The sequence below is a fragment of the Mixophyes fleayi genome, chromosome 2 (assembly GCF_038048845.1).
Source record: "Mixophyes fleayi isolate aMixFle1 chromosome 2, aMixFle1.hap1, whole genome shotgun sequence".
NCBI lineage: Eukaryota > Metazoa > Chordata > Amphibia > Anura > Limnodynastidae > Mixophyes > Mixophyes fleayi.
Window position 1 is genome coordinate 231559131 of NC_134403.1, and position 16838 is coordinate 231575968.

The window sequence follows — 16838 nt, forward strand, 5'->3', positions numbered from 1 at the left end:
AAACATCAGCAAAGTGGAAGGTAATACATATACACGTCTATTTAGACATCCATGCTTACATGACTTCTGCAAGCAGTGTGTCACGAGCCGCGGCGGTACTCACAGCCGCCGCGGCTCGCTTCTCATGCGCCTCAGCGTCCCGGCCGTCACCTTGACGACCGGGACGTCATTTCCACCTCTTGTCACCAGGGCAACGGCCGGACGCTAGTTCACTAGCGCTGCGTCCCGGCGGTGCTGGTAGCCGGACGCATGCGCATAAATAGTCAGTCTATGGGGCTGATTAACAGGCATCAGCCTGCAACTGTGTAGGTCAGGGACAAGCCCTGATTGGCCCTGCTGGATTCTTGTAATTACTCTGCAGGAGTGTGTTCAACTGCTGATTGGTCTGTGTCTGTATTTAAGGCAATGAGGTCTGCTGCCTCATTGCCGGTTATAGCTTCTGTGCTCCAGTCTGCTGACCTGCTTGTTCCTGTTCCTGTATTTTGATACCGTGTATGACCCTTGGCTTTGAATTGGACTTCGCTTGTGTTTCCTGTGACCCTGATCTCTGGCCTGTTTACCGTTTCTGCTATCCGCCTGTGACCCCTGACCTCAGCTTGCTTACCGATACTGTTGTCTGCTGCCGGCCCTTGACCTCTGCGTGGACCTCACTCCGCTTCCCTGGGTTCTCCCCAGCCGGTACACACTTCACGACCCTCTGTCAGTCTGCGGCCCAGTCTGTCCCCACCATCAGGGGCTCCAGTGAACACCTGATTGGCAGAGTAGATTCCGGGTTGTGTTGTGCCGGCTGGAGGGGTTCCTAACACAGTGTTGTTCTTTGTTATTAAAACTGTTGTCCTTATACCGTTCAATTTTTTTTTAAATAATCCTCCATCATTCTTTGGATGTTGATAGTAGGATCAGGTGGAGTTACAGCAGAGGTGTCACTTATTCTGGTCAATTCTTTTACAGAAGACAAGACCAGATGTCAAAATGTTGTGCTGAGTCATCTGCATCATCAATGGGTGTCTACAATTTTTGCTAAGCACACAACAGTATATAGCATATGTAGGTAACATTGGCACACAGCAGTAACTGAAAGGAAAAGTGGTGCAAGATGGAATGTCACTACTTCGAATGGTTTCAGCACCTTCCACAACACAGAAAGTTTTCTCCACTGCGCTTGACTAAAATACATCCCCCCCCCCCTTTCCCAATATCATGATTTGTGGAGTAAGCGTGGATGGCTTTTCGCTGTTCCTCCATCCACAGAAGCATATACAGGGTGGAATATCACCTTGTCACCACCTCTGGCTTCAGTTGGTGGCAGGGCAAATTGAATTGCTCTTGTAGCTGCTGCAATCTCTTACACGCTGTTGCCGAATGTCGGAAATCACCAGATATTTTACGGGCCACAGACAGCATCTCCTGCACGTCCCTGTCATTTTTTACAAAAGTTCTGCACCACCAAGTTTATTGTGTGGGCAAAACAGGGAATGTGATGGAATTCACCTAGCTGCAATGCTCTCACAATATTGGTTGCATTATCAGAAATGACATATCCTAAGGAGAGTCCGAGTGGGATAAGCCATGTTGTAATGACATCCCTTAGTTTTTGTAACAGATTGTCAGCTGTATGCCTCTTAGTGAAGCCGGTGCTACACAGAATAGCTGTGGATAAGTGTATAGTGGGTAGAATGGCATTTTGCAGCCCAATAATTACATTTTTATGAACCTTCTGGTAGAGGTGAGGAATAGCTTTTCTAGTGAAATGGTGTCGTGATGGAATTTGGTAACGGGGACACAAGACTAGGGATGAGCGCACTCGGATTTTTGAAATCCGAGCCCACCCGAACGTTGCGGATCCGAGTCGGATCCGAGACAGATCCGGGTATTGGCGCCAAATTCAAAAGTGAAACTGAGGCTCTGACTCATAATCCCGTTGTCGGATCTCGCGATACTCGGATCCTATAAATTCCCCGCTAGTCGCCGCCATCTTCACTCGGGCATTGATCAGGGTAGAGGGAGGGTGTGTTAGGTGGTCCTCTGTGCTGTTTAGTTCTGTGCTGTTTAGTTCTGTGCTGTTTAGTGCTGTGCTGTGCTGTGCTGTTTAGTGCTGTGCTGTGCTGTGCTGTGTTCTGCAGTATCAGTCCAGTGGTGCTGTGTGCTGTGCTCTGTCCTTCTGAGGTCAGTGGTGCTGCTGGGTCCTGTGCTGTGTCCTGTTCAGTCCAGTGGTGCTGTGTCCTGTGCTCTGTGCTTCTAAGGGCATAGTTATTTCCCCAATATTCCCCTGTGTTTAAAAAAATAAAAAAAAGTTTTTTTAAAAAATACCAAAAACTACTTTAATATTTTTTAATTACCACAAAATTTTCACAACCAATCCTGCAGTATAAGCCCATTGGTACTGCAATATTACCAAGTTCACACATTCAGCAGTAAAAGTCCAGTGGTACTGCAATATTACAAAGTTTACACATTCTGCAGTATCAGTCCAGTGGTGCTGTGTCCTGTGCTCTGTCCTGCTGAGTTCCGTAGTGCTGCTGGATCCTGTGCCGTGTCCTGTTCAGTCCAGTGGTGCTGTGTCCTGTGCTCTGTGCTTCTAAGGGCATAGTTTTTTCCCCATTATTCCCAAGTTTTTAAAAAATAAAAAAAAAGTAAAAAATAATAAAAAATTTAAAAAAAAAAAAATATATAATAATTATAACCAAATTTGCAAAACCAATCCAGCATTATAAGTCCATTGGTACTGCAATATTACCAAGTTCACACATTCTGCAGTATCAGTCCAGTGGTGCTGTGTCCTGTGCTCTGTCCTGCTGAGTTCCGTAGTGCTGCTGGGTCCTGTGCCGTGTCCTGTTCAGTCCAGTGGTGCTGTGTCCTGTGCTCTGTGCTTCTAAGGGCATAGTTATTTCCCCACTATTCCTAAGTTTTTTAAAAATAAAAAAAAAGTAAAAAAAAATAAAAAATTAAAAAAAATAAATAAATATAATAATTATAACCAAATTTGCAAAACCAATCCAGCATTATAAGTCCATTGGTACTGCAATATTACCAAGTTCACACATTCTGCAGTATCAGTCCAGTGGTGCTGTGTCCTGTGCTCTGTCCTGCTGAGTTCCGTAGTGCTGCTGGGTCCTGTGCCGTGTCCTGTTCAGTCCAGTGGTGCTGTGTCCTGTGCTCTGTGCTTCTAAGGGCATAGTTATTTCCCCACTATTCCCAAGTTTTTTAAAAATAAGAAAAAAGTAAAAAAAAATAAAAAATTAAAAAAAAAAAATATATATAATAATTATAACCAAATTTGCAAAACCAATCCAGCAGTATAAGTCCATTGGTACTGCAATATTACCAAGTTCACACATTCTGCAGTATCTTGTGCTACATATAATGGAGACCAAAAATTTGGAGGATAAAGTAGGGAAAGATCAAGACCCACTTCCTCCTAATGCTGAAGCTGCTGCCACTAGTCATGACATAGACGATGAAATGCCATCAACGTCGTCTTCCAAGCCCGATGCCCAATCTCGTAGTACCGGGCATGTAAAATCCAAAAAGCCCAAGTTAAGAAAAAGTAGCAAAAAGAGAAACTTAAAATCATCTGAGGAGAAACGTAAAGTTGCCAATATGCCATTTACGACACGGAGTGGCAAGGAACGGCTTAGGCCCTGGCCCGTGTTCATGACTAGTGGTTCAGCTTCACCCACGGATCTTAGCCCTCCTCCTCCTCCCCCCCCCTACAAAAAATTGAAGAGAGTTATGCTGTCAGCAACAAAACAGCAAACAACTCTGCCTTCTAAAGAGAAATTATCACAAATCCCCAAGGCGAGTCCAAGCGTGTTGGTGGTTGTCAAGCCTGACCTTCCCATCACTGTACGGGAAGAGGTGGCTCGGGAGGAGGCTATTGATGATGTAGCTGGCGCTGTGGAGGAACTTGATGATGAGGATGGTGATGTGGTTATTGTAAATGAGGCACCAGGGGGGGAAACAGCTGATGTCCATGGGATGAAAAAGCCCATCGTCATGCCTGGTCAGAAGACCAAAAAATGCACCTCTTCGGTCTGGTGTTATTTTTATCCAAATCCAGACAACCAATGTATGGCAATATGTAGCTTATGTAAAGCTCAAATAAGCAGGGGTAAGGATCTTGCCCACCTAGGAACATCCTCCCTTATACGTCACCTGAATAACCTTCATAGTTCAGTGGTTAGTTCAGGAACTGGGGCTAGGACCCTCATCGGTACAGGGACACCTAAATCCCGTGGTCCAGTTGGATACACACCAGCAACACCCTCCTCGTCAACTTCCTCCACAATCTCCATCAGATTCAGTCCTGCAGCCCAAGTCAGCAGCCAGACTGAGTCCTCCTCAATACGGGATTCATCCGAGGAATCCTGCAGCGGTACGCCTACTACTGCCACTGCTGCTGTTGCTGCTGTTAGTCGGTCATCTTCCCAGAGGGGAAGTCGTAAGACCGCTAAGTCTTTCACAAAACAATTGACCGTCCAATAGTCGTTTGCCATGACCACCAAATACGATAGTAGTCACCCTATTGCAAAGCGTATAACTGCGGCTGTAACTGCAATGTTGGTGTTAGACGTGCGCCCGGTGTCCGCCATCAGTGGAGTGGGATTTAGAGGGTTGATGGAGGTATTGTGTCCCCGGTACCAAATCCCCTCGAGATTCCACTTCACTAGGCAGGCGATACCAAAAATGTACAGAGAAGTACGATCAAGTGTCCTCAGTGCTCTTAAAAATGCCGTTGTACCCACTGTCCACTTAACCACGGACATGTGGACAAGTGGTTCTGGGCAAACGAAGGACTATATGACTGTGACAGCCCACTGGGTAGATGCATCCCCTTCCGCAGCAACAGCAACAGCTGCATCAGTAGCAGCATCTACAAAATGGCTGCTCATGCAAAGGCAGGCAACATTGTGCATTACAGGCTTTAATAAGAGGCACAACGCTGACAACATATTAGAGAAAATGAGGGAAATTATCTCCCAGTGGCTTACCCCACTTAGACTCTCATGGGGATTTGTGGTGTCAGACAATGCCAGTAACATTGTGCGGGCATTAAATATGGGCAATTTCCAGCACGTCCCATGTTTTGCCCACACCATTAATTTGGTGGTGCAGCATTACCTCAAGAGTGACAGGGGTGTGCAGGAGATGCTTGCGGTGGCCCGCAAAATTGCTGGACACTTTCGGCATTCAGCCAGTGCCTACCGCAGACTAGAGGCACATCAAAAAAGCTTGAACCTGCCCTGCCATCACCTCAAACAAGAGGTTGTGACGCGCTGGAACTCCACCCTCTATATGCTGCAGAGGATGGAGGAGCAGCAAAAGGCCATTCAGGCCTACACAGCCACCTACGACATAGGCAAAGGAGTGGGGATGCGCCTGAGTCAAGCGCAGTGGAGACTGATTTCCGTGTTGTGCAAGGTTCTGCAGCCATTTGAACTTGCCACACGAGAAGTCAGTTCCGACACTGCCAGCTTGAGTCAGGTCATTCCCCTGATCAGGCTGTTGCAGAAGCAGCTGGAGAAAGTGAGGGAGGAGCTGGTAAGCCATTGCGATTACAGCAAGCATGTAGCTCTTGTGGATGTAGCCCTTCGTACGCTTTGCCAGGATCCGAGGGTGGTCACTCTTTTAAAGTCAGAGGAATACATTCTGGCCACCGTGCTCGATCCTCGGTTTAAAGCGTATGTTGTGTCTCTGTTTCCGGCGGACACAAGTCTACAGCGGTGCAAAGACCTGCTGGTCAGGAGATTGTCCTCTGAAGAGGACCGTGACATGCCAACAGCTCCACCCTCATTTTCTTCCACATCTATGGCTGCGAGGAAAAAGCTCAGTTTTCCCAAAAGAGGCACTGGCGGGGATGCTGATAACATCTGGTCCGGACTGAAGGACCTGCCAACCATTGCAGACATGTCTACTCTCGCTGCATTGGATGCTGTGACAATAGAAAAAATTGTGGATGATTACTTTGCTGACACCATCCAAGTAGACATGTCAGACAGTCCATATTGTTACTGGCAGGAAAAAAAGGCAGTTTGGAAGCCCCTGTACAAACTGGCTCTATTTTACCTGAGTTGTCCCCCCTCCAGTGTGTACTCGGAAAGAGTTTTTAGTGCAGCGGGGAACCTGGTCAGTGAGCGGCGAAGGAGGTTGCTTCCTCACAACGTTGAAAAAATGATGTTTATAAAAATGAATAATCAATTCCTCAATGAAGTACAGCACTGCCCTCCAGATACTACAGAGGGACCTGTGGTTGTGGAGTCCAGCGGGGACGAATTGATAATGTGTGATGAGGAGGAAGTACACACTGTAGGGGGAGAGGAATCAGAGGTTGAGGATGAGGACGACATCTTGCCTCAGTAGAGCCTGTTTAGTCTGTACAGGGAGAGATGAATAGCTTTTTTGGTGTGGGGGCCCAAACAAACCAATCATTTCAGTCAAAGTTGTTTGGTAGGCCCTGTCGCTGAAATGATTTGTGTGTTAAAGTGTGCATGTCCTATTTCAACAGCAGACCTCTCAACTGCAGCTCATCCCTCCTCTGCGGGGATAATGTCTCCTGTGCTCTGACACGTCACTCTGTGTACTCTCAGCCTCAGGATCTGACACTACAGCTACCATGCCTCTTGTAGCAGCCCTCACTCCAGGGCCTCTTCCATGTGCAGTGTCCCCCTCTCTCTTGGGTTCACTATAGTGGCATGGAGTTCTCCCCCTCATCCAGGGCACACATTCCTTGCCCTGGCTCAGTCACCACGCTCAGACTTCCAGGCAATGCTGGGGGAGCCTGGGAGCTTCCACCCCAGGTCCCCAGCTACAACTCTCCTCTCCTGTGTCTTCTCTCTCTTTCTGACACTTTAAAGATCGTGCCTTTAAATGAAAAAGTCAGTCTTCATTGCACGACTATGTGCAAGTGCAACAGGGACATTTTTTTGGGTTTACAAAGTCAAACAATAACACTACGACCCTGTCTGTCTGGGGTCTGTCAATGACGAATTGTCTGGAGCATGTTTGGAGGAGGTATTGTGGCCCCGGTATCAAATTGGGTACTGGGGCCACCCCACTATGCAGTCCAGATACTTGTTTGGTGGAATTCCGACACGTGGAGGGTTTTTAAATTATATTGTGGCCTCGGTACCAAATTGTGTACCGGGGCCACCACACTACGCAGTCAAGATACTTGTTTGGTGGAATTCAGACCAGTTGAGGGTTTTATTATTATATTGTGTGGACCACTCTATCTATACCACCACACTACAACTCTATACCACTCTATTTCCTACTTTAATTCTATTTAATTCTATTTCCTACTTTAATTCTATTACTAATTAATTACCATAAAGAGGAACAAAAAAAACCAATTTTACCCAAAGTATAATATGACTTAGACTTACAAACACTACACTTGAAAGATCGTGCCTTTAAATGAAAAAGTCAGTCTTCATTGCACGACTATGTGCAACAGGGACAGTTTTTTTGTTTACAAAGTCAACTAATAACACTTGGACCCTGTCTGTCTTTAACATACTTGATGGGATCTCAATGACGAATTGTCTGTAGCATGTTTGGAGGAGGTATTGTGGCCCCGGTATCAAATTGGGTACCGGGGCCACCCCACTACGCAGTCCAGATACTTGTTTGGTGGAATTCTGACACGTGGAGGGTGTATTTATTTTATTGTGGCCCCGGTATCAAATTGGGTACCGGGGCCACCCCACTACGCAGTCCAGATACTTGTTTGGTGGAATTCTGACACGTGGAGGGTGTATTTATTTTATTGTGGCCCCGGTATCAAATTGGGTACCGGGGCCACCCCACTACGCAGTCCAGATACTTGTTTGGTGGAATTCTGACACGTGGAGGGTGTATTTATTTTATTGTGGCCCCGGTATCAAATTGGGTACCGGGCCACCCCACTACGCAGTCCAGATACTTGTTTGGTGGAATTCTGACACGTGGAGGGTGTATTTATTTTATTGTGGCCCCGGTATCAAATTGGGTACCGGGGCCACCACACTACGCAGTCAAGATAGATAGATGCGTATCATAGATAAAGTACATTCAGTGGTGTGGGGCAAATTGAAAAATATTCCAAATGCACTGACATTATCAAAAACAAGAGGTTGTCACACGCTAAAACTCCAACATGTATATGATGGAGAGGATGGAGGAGCAGCCGTATGTGTAGTGTAATGCAGACCTGTTGAAGGTTTTTTATATATTTTATTGTGGTGCCCAGTGCCCACTCCTCTACGCAGTCCAGGTACATTTATTGGTGCGAATCATAAAAGTTCAGGGTTTTTAATATATCTTGTGGTGACCCACTCCTCTACGCAGTCCAGGTACATTTATTGGTGCGATTCATAAAAGTTCAGGGTTTTTAATATATTGTGGTGACCCACTCCTCTACGCAGTCCAGGTACATTTATTGGTGCGAATCATAAAAGTTCAGGGTTTTTAATATATCTTGTGGTGACCCACTCCTCTACGCAGTCCAGGTACATTTATTGGTGCGATTCATAAAAGTTCAGGGTTTTTAATATATTGTGGTGACCCACTCCTCTACGCAGTCCAGGTACATTTATTGGTGCGAATCAAACAAGTTGATGGTTTTCTTATTATATATATTGTGGTGACCCACTCCTCTACGCAGTCCAGGTACATTTATTGGTGCGATTCATAAAAGTTCAGGGTTTTTAATATATTGTGGTGACCCACTCCTCTACGCAGTCCAGGTACATTTATTGGTGCGAATCATAAAAGTTCAGGGTTTTTAATATATCTTGTGGTGACCCACTCCTCTACGCAGTCCAGGTACAATTATTGGTGCGAATCATAAAAGTTCAGGGTTTTTAAGATATTGTGGTGACCCACTCCTCTACGCAGTCCAGGTACAATTATTGGTGCGAATCATAAAAGTTCAGGGTTTTTAAGATATTGTGGTGACCCACTCCTCTACGCAGTCCAGGTACAATTATTGGTGCGAATCATAAAAGTTCAGGGTTTTTAAGATATTGTGGTGACCCACTCCTCTACGCAGTCCAGGTACAATTATTGGTGCGAATCATAAAAGTTCAGGGTTTTTAATATATATTGTGGTGACCCACTCCTCTACGCAGTCCAGAAAGATACCTTGTTGCAACGTTTTGGACTAATAACTATATTGTGAGGTGTTCAGAATACACTGTAAATTAGTGGAAATGCTTGTTATTGAATGTTATTGAGGTTAATAATAGCCTAGGAGTGAAAATAAGCACAAAAACTTGATTTTTAAACTTTTTATGTTTTTTTCAAAAAAAATCCGAATCCAATACCTTAAATCCGAACCGAGACCTTTCGTCAAGTGTTTTGCGAGACAAATCCGAACCTCAAAAATAACGAAAATCCGGATCCAAAACACAAAACACGAGACCTCAAAAGTCGCCGGTGCACATCCCTACACAAGACCTCAAGTAACTACTGTGTACCGACCCGGCTTGTCAGTTAACCCTTCTCCTGCTGAATCCCTGGCTTAACTGCATCAACTGCATATAAAACATTATTTTATATGCCATTATTTTGTTTTTCCTGATTGTACATTTACAAGTTTCTACTTTTTACCTGTTATTATTCTACTATTTATATGCCTTTATCTTGTTTTTCCTGATTTTATATTTACCAGCAACTAGTTTTACCTGTTATTATTCTTGCCTATTTCCATTGTCCTTATTACCTCTCCTTCTATTATTCTTTGCCTTCCACGCCCTAATTGGTTATTGTCCTCCATCTTGCTATTGTCTCCCTGCTTATTCTTACCTGTTATCCGCTGTCCTTATTATCTTACTGTTCTGCTATCATTCTTACCTGTCTTCATTGTCCTTATTATCTCACTGTACTGTTGTTCCATGCCCTCCACGCCCTAATTCGTTATTATCTTCCACCTTTTCATTGTCTTCCTGCCTTTGTTCTTACCTGTTTTTCACTGTCCCCACTATCTCACTGTTCTGTTACTCTCTCTCCCTACTATGCCTCCCCGCTCTCACTCCATACCCATACTCTCCCCCCGCCCTACCTCTCCCGTTCCTCCCCGCCATCCCCCGCGCGCTGCTCATCTTGCTAACCTCATCCCCATTTCCCCCCTCTCCTCTCCCCCTTTCTTCTGTGCCCTCTGGAATGCCAGATCTGTCCGCAACAAGCTGACTGCCATCCACGACCTCTTTCTATCCAACTCCTTTAACCTTCTTGCCGTTACTGAAACCTGGCTCTCCGATTCTGATACTACTTCCCCCGCTGCCCTCTCCTATGGTGGCCTCTCCTTCACCCACTCCGCCAGGCCTGGTGCCCGCCCTGGCGGTGGAGTTGGCCTCCTCCTCTCCTCCACCTGTACTTTTCGTGTCATTCCCCCTGAACCCTCCCTCTCCTTCTCCTCTTTTGAAGCTCACTCCATCCGCCTCTTCTACCCCATCCATCTCCGCGTCACTGTCATCTACCGCCCCCCTGGCCCCACCTCCCTCTTCCTTGACAACTTTGCTAGCTGGCTTCCTCACTACCTCTCCTCCGATCTCCCCTCGATCATTCTCGGTGACTTTAATATCCCCATCGACAACCCCACCTACCCTGCTTCCAGCAAACTGCTCACCCTCTCTTCCTCCCTTGGTCTCACCCAATGGACCTCCTCCTCTACCCACTGCCTTGGTCACTCCCTTGATCTTGTCTTCTCCTACCTATGTAATCTCTCCGACTTCTCCATCTCTCCCTTTCCTCTATCCGACCACCATCTCCTCTCCTTCTCTCTCTCCTCTTCTCCTGCTCCCCCCCCTGCCCAAACCTACTCTGTCCATACGCAACCTCGATGCTCTTGACCCTGCCTCTCTGTCCTCCTCTCTCGATACCCTCCTTTCTCCCCTTTCCTCCCAGGCCTGCCCCAACCAGGCGGTCTCCCTCTACAATCACACCCTCACCTCCGCTCTGGACGCGGTCGCCCCTGCCCACTCCGTCCACCCCCGCTGCTCTAAACCCCAACCCTGGCACTCCAAATTTACCCGCTTCCTCCAAAAATGCTCCTGTTCCGCCGAACGTCACTGGAGAAAATCCCGCTCCCTGGCTGACTTCCTCCACTTTAAATTCATCCTTTCATCCTACAGCTCTGCCCTCTCACTCGCTAAACAATCTTTCTTTAAATCCCTCATCTCTTCCCAGTCCTCTAACCCCCACCGCCTCTTTGCCACCTTCAGCACTCCTGGCCCCCTCCCCTCCCCCCACCCCCTGCTCCCTGACTGCCTCTGATTTCGCCTCCTTCTTCTCCTCTAAAATCGAGGCCATCCGACTTGAAATCTCCTCCTCCACTCTCTCTTCCACCCCTCCCACTCTTCTGTCCTCCCCCCCAACCACCTTCCCCTCCACTCCTTCCGTCCCACCACCGGCGAGGAAGTCCACTCTCTCATTTTATCCTCCCCCCCCACTACCTGCCCCCTGGATCCCATCCCCTCCCACCTTCTTCGCTCCCTTTCCCCCACCACCTGCTCCCACCTCGCTCACCTCTTTAATCTCTCCCTCTCCACTGGCATCTTCCCCTCCTCCTTCAAACATGCTCTCGTATCCCCCATTCTTAAGAAACCTAATCTCGACCCCATTTCTCTCTCAAACTATCGCCCCATATCTCTTCTTTTGCCTCCAAAATTCTTGAGAGGCTCGTCTGCAGCCGTCTCACCTCCTACCTTTCTGAATACTCCCTCCTTGATCCTCTCCAGTCTGGTTTCCGCCCCCTCCACTCCACTGAAACTGCCCTGGCTAAAGTCACCAATGACCTCCTCTCTGCAAAAGCCAGGGGCCACTTCTCCCTTCTCATCCTCCTTGACCTCTCTGCAGCCTTTGACACCGTTGACCACCCCCTCCTCCTTCACACCCTCCAGTCTTTCGGCCTCTCCGGCCCAGTCCTGTCCTGGTTCACCTCTTACCTTACTCACCGTTCCTTCTCTGTCACCACCTCTGGGTCTCTCTCCCCCCCATCCACCCTTCCAGTCGGGGTCCCTCAGGGCTCTGTTCTGGGACCCTTACTCTTCTCTCTATACACCTCCTCCCTGGGTGAACTCATCAGCTCCTTCGGCTTCAGCTACCACCTTTACGCTGACGACACTCAACTATACCTCTCCTCTCCTGATCTCTCTCCCTCCCTCCTCTCTAGGGTGTCCGCCTGCCTCTCTGCCATCTCCTCCTGGATGTCCTCTCGATTCCTCAAACTTAACCTTGCCAAAACTGAGCTCATAGTTTTTCCTCCCTCTCATACCCCATCCCCTTCTGACCTCTCCATCACTGTCGACAACACCTCTATCTCCCCTGTCCCCCAACTTCGCTGCCTTGGTGTCATCCTCGACTCCTCTCTCTCCTTTGGCCCCCACATCCTCTCTCTTGCTAAATCCTGCCGCTTCCAGCTGCGCAACATCGCTCGCATCCGGCCCTTCCTCTCCCAAGATGCCACCAAATGCCTTATCCACTCTCTGATCATCTCCCGCCTGGACTACTGCAACCTCCTCCTCACTGGCCTCCCCCACTCTCATCTCGATCCCCTTCGATCCGTCCTTAATGCTGCAGCTAGGCTTATTTTCCTCTCTCGCCGCTCCTCTTTTGTCTCCCCCCTCTACCTCTCCTCTTTAAGCTCCTCACACTCACCTACAAGGCCCTCGCCAACTCCACTGCGCCCTACATCTCCACCCTCCTCTCTATTTATGCTCCATCCCGCCCTCTCCGTTCTGCCTCTGACCGTCGCCTCTCTTCCCCCCTTATAACCTCCTCCCACGCGCGTATCCAAGACTTCGCCCGCGCTGCCCCCCTCCACTGGAACAAGCTCCCTCCCTCCATCAGAACTTCCCCTAATCTGTTCAGCTTCAAACGGGCCCTAAAAACCCACCTTTTTCTTAAGGCCTTTCTGTCTCCCACTTAACTTCCTACCTTATCTTCTGCCTCTGTCCCCCTACTCTCCCTCTCTCCCCCGCGTCTCTGTCTGTCCACCCCTCCCCTTAGATTGTACGCTCCTCTGAGCAGGGCCATCTCTCCTCCTGTTTCCACCACTTCTAACTCTGCTCTCCAGCTACTTAGCCCTCCTCCTCAAAGGTCCTCCACCCCACGTCCACTTTCGCTCCCTCCCCCCCCCCTGGGGGTCTCCCTGTCTTCCGCGCCCCCCTTCTTGGGCCCCGTCGTTTTTGGATCCTCCCTCCCCCTTCCCCGCCCTCTCTAGCTGTGCATTGAGCGTACTGAGTTGCTGTGTTTACTGTACTGTGCTGTCTCCCATTGTATTGTGATTTTGTTTGTCTCTGTACGGCGCTGCGGATGCCTTGTAGCGCCTTATAAATAAATATTAATAATAATAATAATAACTGTCTAAAACCAGCTGCATTAATAGTGGATATTGGATACAGATCTAATACTAGCATAGTTGCTATGGCGTCTCTGATCCTCTTTGCAACTGGGCGACAGCTTTCATACTTGCTTCCTCTTGCAAAGAATTGTTTAACAGTCAATTGTTGTAAACTACTAGTAGTCTTCTTCTAGGTCTGCTTCTGGGATGAAGATTCACCCCCAGCAGTAGCAGCAGCAACAGCAGTAGTGGGACTAATGCTTAAGAATTCTTCTGAGGAATCCAGGATAATGGAGGAGTCGTCTAGCCTTAACAACTTGGATGCAGGACTAACCACGATCGCTACTGAGGATATTGATGACGACGTTGTTGTGCGGGTAGATTGCAGGCTTCGCGATGTAGGTGAGAGAAGGGACCTAGCTGATGATGGACTGCTTGTTGTTATTTTTTTAGTATAAGTTTCTGATTTTCCCAACAGCTTGCCATGAACTCGCTTCAAATGGCGTAACATGGATGATTCCTAGATGGGTAAGGTCCCTACCTGTACTGACTATGGCTTTACAAAAGCTACAAATGGCTAGAAAACTGTTGTCAGGATTTGGGTAAAAATAATTCCAAACATAAGAGGTGGATTTTTTGGTCTTATGCCCAGGCATGACGCATTCTTCTTATCACGTGCAAGAACTGCTTCCACCGGTGCAGGACTTACACAAACAACATCATACTCATCAACATCCTCATTAGCGCCCTCGTCGGCTACACGTTTATCCCCCTAATTCTGTTGCAATTCCAAAGTGGCATCCTCAATATGTGTATTACACTTGGGCTGTTCAGGCACACATCTACAGAAATGCTGAAAGGGGCCTTCTTTATGGGTACACTATCAGAATGGTCAGGATTACACATAGCACTCATGGATAGACTCTCCTCAGGGATTTGTGTCATTTTTAAATCTGAACATACATTTTCCTCTAATGCCTTACTGTTTTCTTCCAGCTCGGCTTTTACACGTAAAAGTATTTGGACACCACTTTTGGAGTTTGAATGACAAGGTCTTGCTTGGTCATGACTGACCTTACAAGAAGATGCCTCATTCACAGTTGCAGAACTAGCACTTATAGAGAAAGGCAAAGGCTTTATTCTTTTCTTGCCCTTTCGTGTGTAGAATGGTATGTTGGCAATTTTTTGTTTTTCTGCAGATAACTTTGGCTGAATTACAGGTCTTTTTTTCTTGACCAAGGTGAAAGGTGTATTTTTACATTTTGGTTTCTCTGACTTACAAACAGTATGCACTTTAACATAGGCTTTACCAGATGACGTAGAGCAGTGGTCAGGGAACAGGGGTAAATTACCCCAAATGGGGTAAAAATGAAATTCCTGGGGGTAATGCTGCCGATTCACATGCTGTCAGTTGGATTGTAGACCCCTTTAAATGTGAAATTGCTGTTGTACCAGAAGAGCCTCAAGGGTTGGCAGAGGCACTTCTTGAGCTTCAATGCAATAATGAAGCACATATTGCATTTGAAAACAAAGCAGATCTGTCATATTTTTGGATGTCAACAGCTGAAAAGGCATTAAAAATTGCACATGAGGAGGCAGTCAAAAAGTTTCTGCCTTTTGTAACAACCTACCTTTGCAAACAAGGATTTTCTACTCTACCAAACATAAAAACAAAACAGAGAAATTGATTGGACGCTGAAGACTGTATCAAAATGCCCCAATATTGATGCTCTCGTATCAAAATTAAGCAACATAATTTCTCCAAAACCTGAAGTCTTGAAGTTGAAGATTTCAAAGAAATTTTAAATAGATTCAATAAAATTTTGAATTCCAATAATTAATAATATATGATTTCCTTCCTTTCAAATCAAGGGGGTAAGGTTGGCGTATCTAAATATATTTTGGGATGAAAGGTAAAAAAGTTCCCTTGCCCTCTGACGTAGAGGGATTACTATCATCATGATTAGTGCCATCAACTGCTTGGTGCTCCTGCTCTTCTGTGTACTGCTGTGAATCCATTTTTATAACACTGTAAACTTTGACTGCAAATTCAGAAGACCAAGTCTGCCAGTGCTAGTATTTGTATTTCAGCAATGACAATGAGCAATGGAGCTCTTCTCTTTGTGCTTTACCTATATAACACTATACATTATGGGACTTCAGATTTAGAAGGCCAAGCCTGCCAGCCCTAGTGTGTTTGGCCAGCTTCATATAGTGTGCGTGTGTGTGTTGGCCATGTTCATATAGTGTGCGTGTGTGTGTTTGGCCATGTTCATATAGTGTGCGTGTGTGTGTTTGGTCATGTTCATATAGTGTGCGTGTGTGTGTTTGGCCATGTTCATATAGTGTGCATGTGTGTCTTTGGCCATGTTCATACAGTGTGTGTGTGTGTATGCGCGCACAGTATTTTAATATAATATGTGAGGGAAGGGAGGATCTTAATATAGTGTGGGAGGTAGACTTTTTAATAGTGGAGTGTAGGTGGGGGCTATTTATGTAAGGTGAGGTAACATAGTAACATAGTTGATGAGGTTGAAAAAAGACACCAGTCCATCAAGTTCAACCTATTTTGGATCTCCTGCGATCCTGCACTTATATTTGAAATTAATCCAGAGTAGGCAACTGCCCATCTGTTTCAATTTTGAAAATCCCCCCAGACTCAATATTGCAATCCAATTTTTACCCTATATCCTCTAATATCCTTTATTTTAAATTAACGGTCTTATCCCTGGATACACCTTTCCGCTAAAAATTTGTCTAACCCTTTCTTAAACATATCTATTGAATCTGCCATCACAACCTTCCCTGGCAATGAATTCCATATCTTGACTGCCCTTACTGTAAAGAACCCCTTCCTTTGCTGGTTGTGAAATTTCCTCTCCTCTAACCTTAGGGGATGACCACGTGTCCTGTGTATGGTCCTTGGGGTAATAAGTTCCCATGAAAGCTCTCCGTATTGACCCCTAATGTATTTGTACATAGTAATCATATCTCCCCTTAGACGCCCCTTTTCTAAAGTAAACATGCCTAAACTGGCTAACCTTTCCTCATAACTTAATGACTCCATACCCTTTATCAATTTTGTCACCCTTCTCTGAACCCTTTCTAGTTCCAAATTATCTTTTTTATAGAGTGGTGCCCAGAACTGTACTGCATATTCAAGATGAGGTCTTACCAACGATTTATACAGTGGCAAAATAACACTGTCTTCCCTTGCATCTATGCCCCTTTTTATGCATGCCAATACTTTGTTTGCCCTTGCAGCTGCTGCTTGACATTGAGCACTATTGCTATGTCTACTGTCTACGAGCACTCCCAAATCCTTTTCCATTATAGATTCTCCCAAATTAATTCCATTTAATTTATAGATTGCGTTCTTGTTTTTGATCCCTGAATGCATAACCTTACATTTATCTGTGTTAAACCTCATATTCCATTTAGCCGCCCAATCCTCCAGTTTATTTAAGTCCCTCTGTAGAGAAGCTACATCTTGCTCTGATTTTATTACCTTACA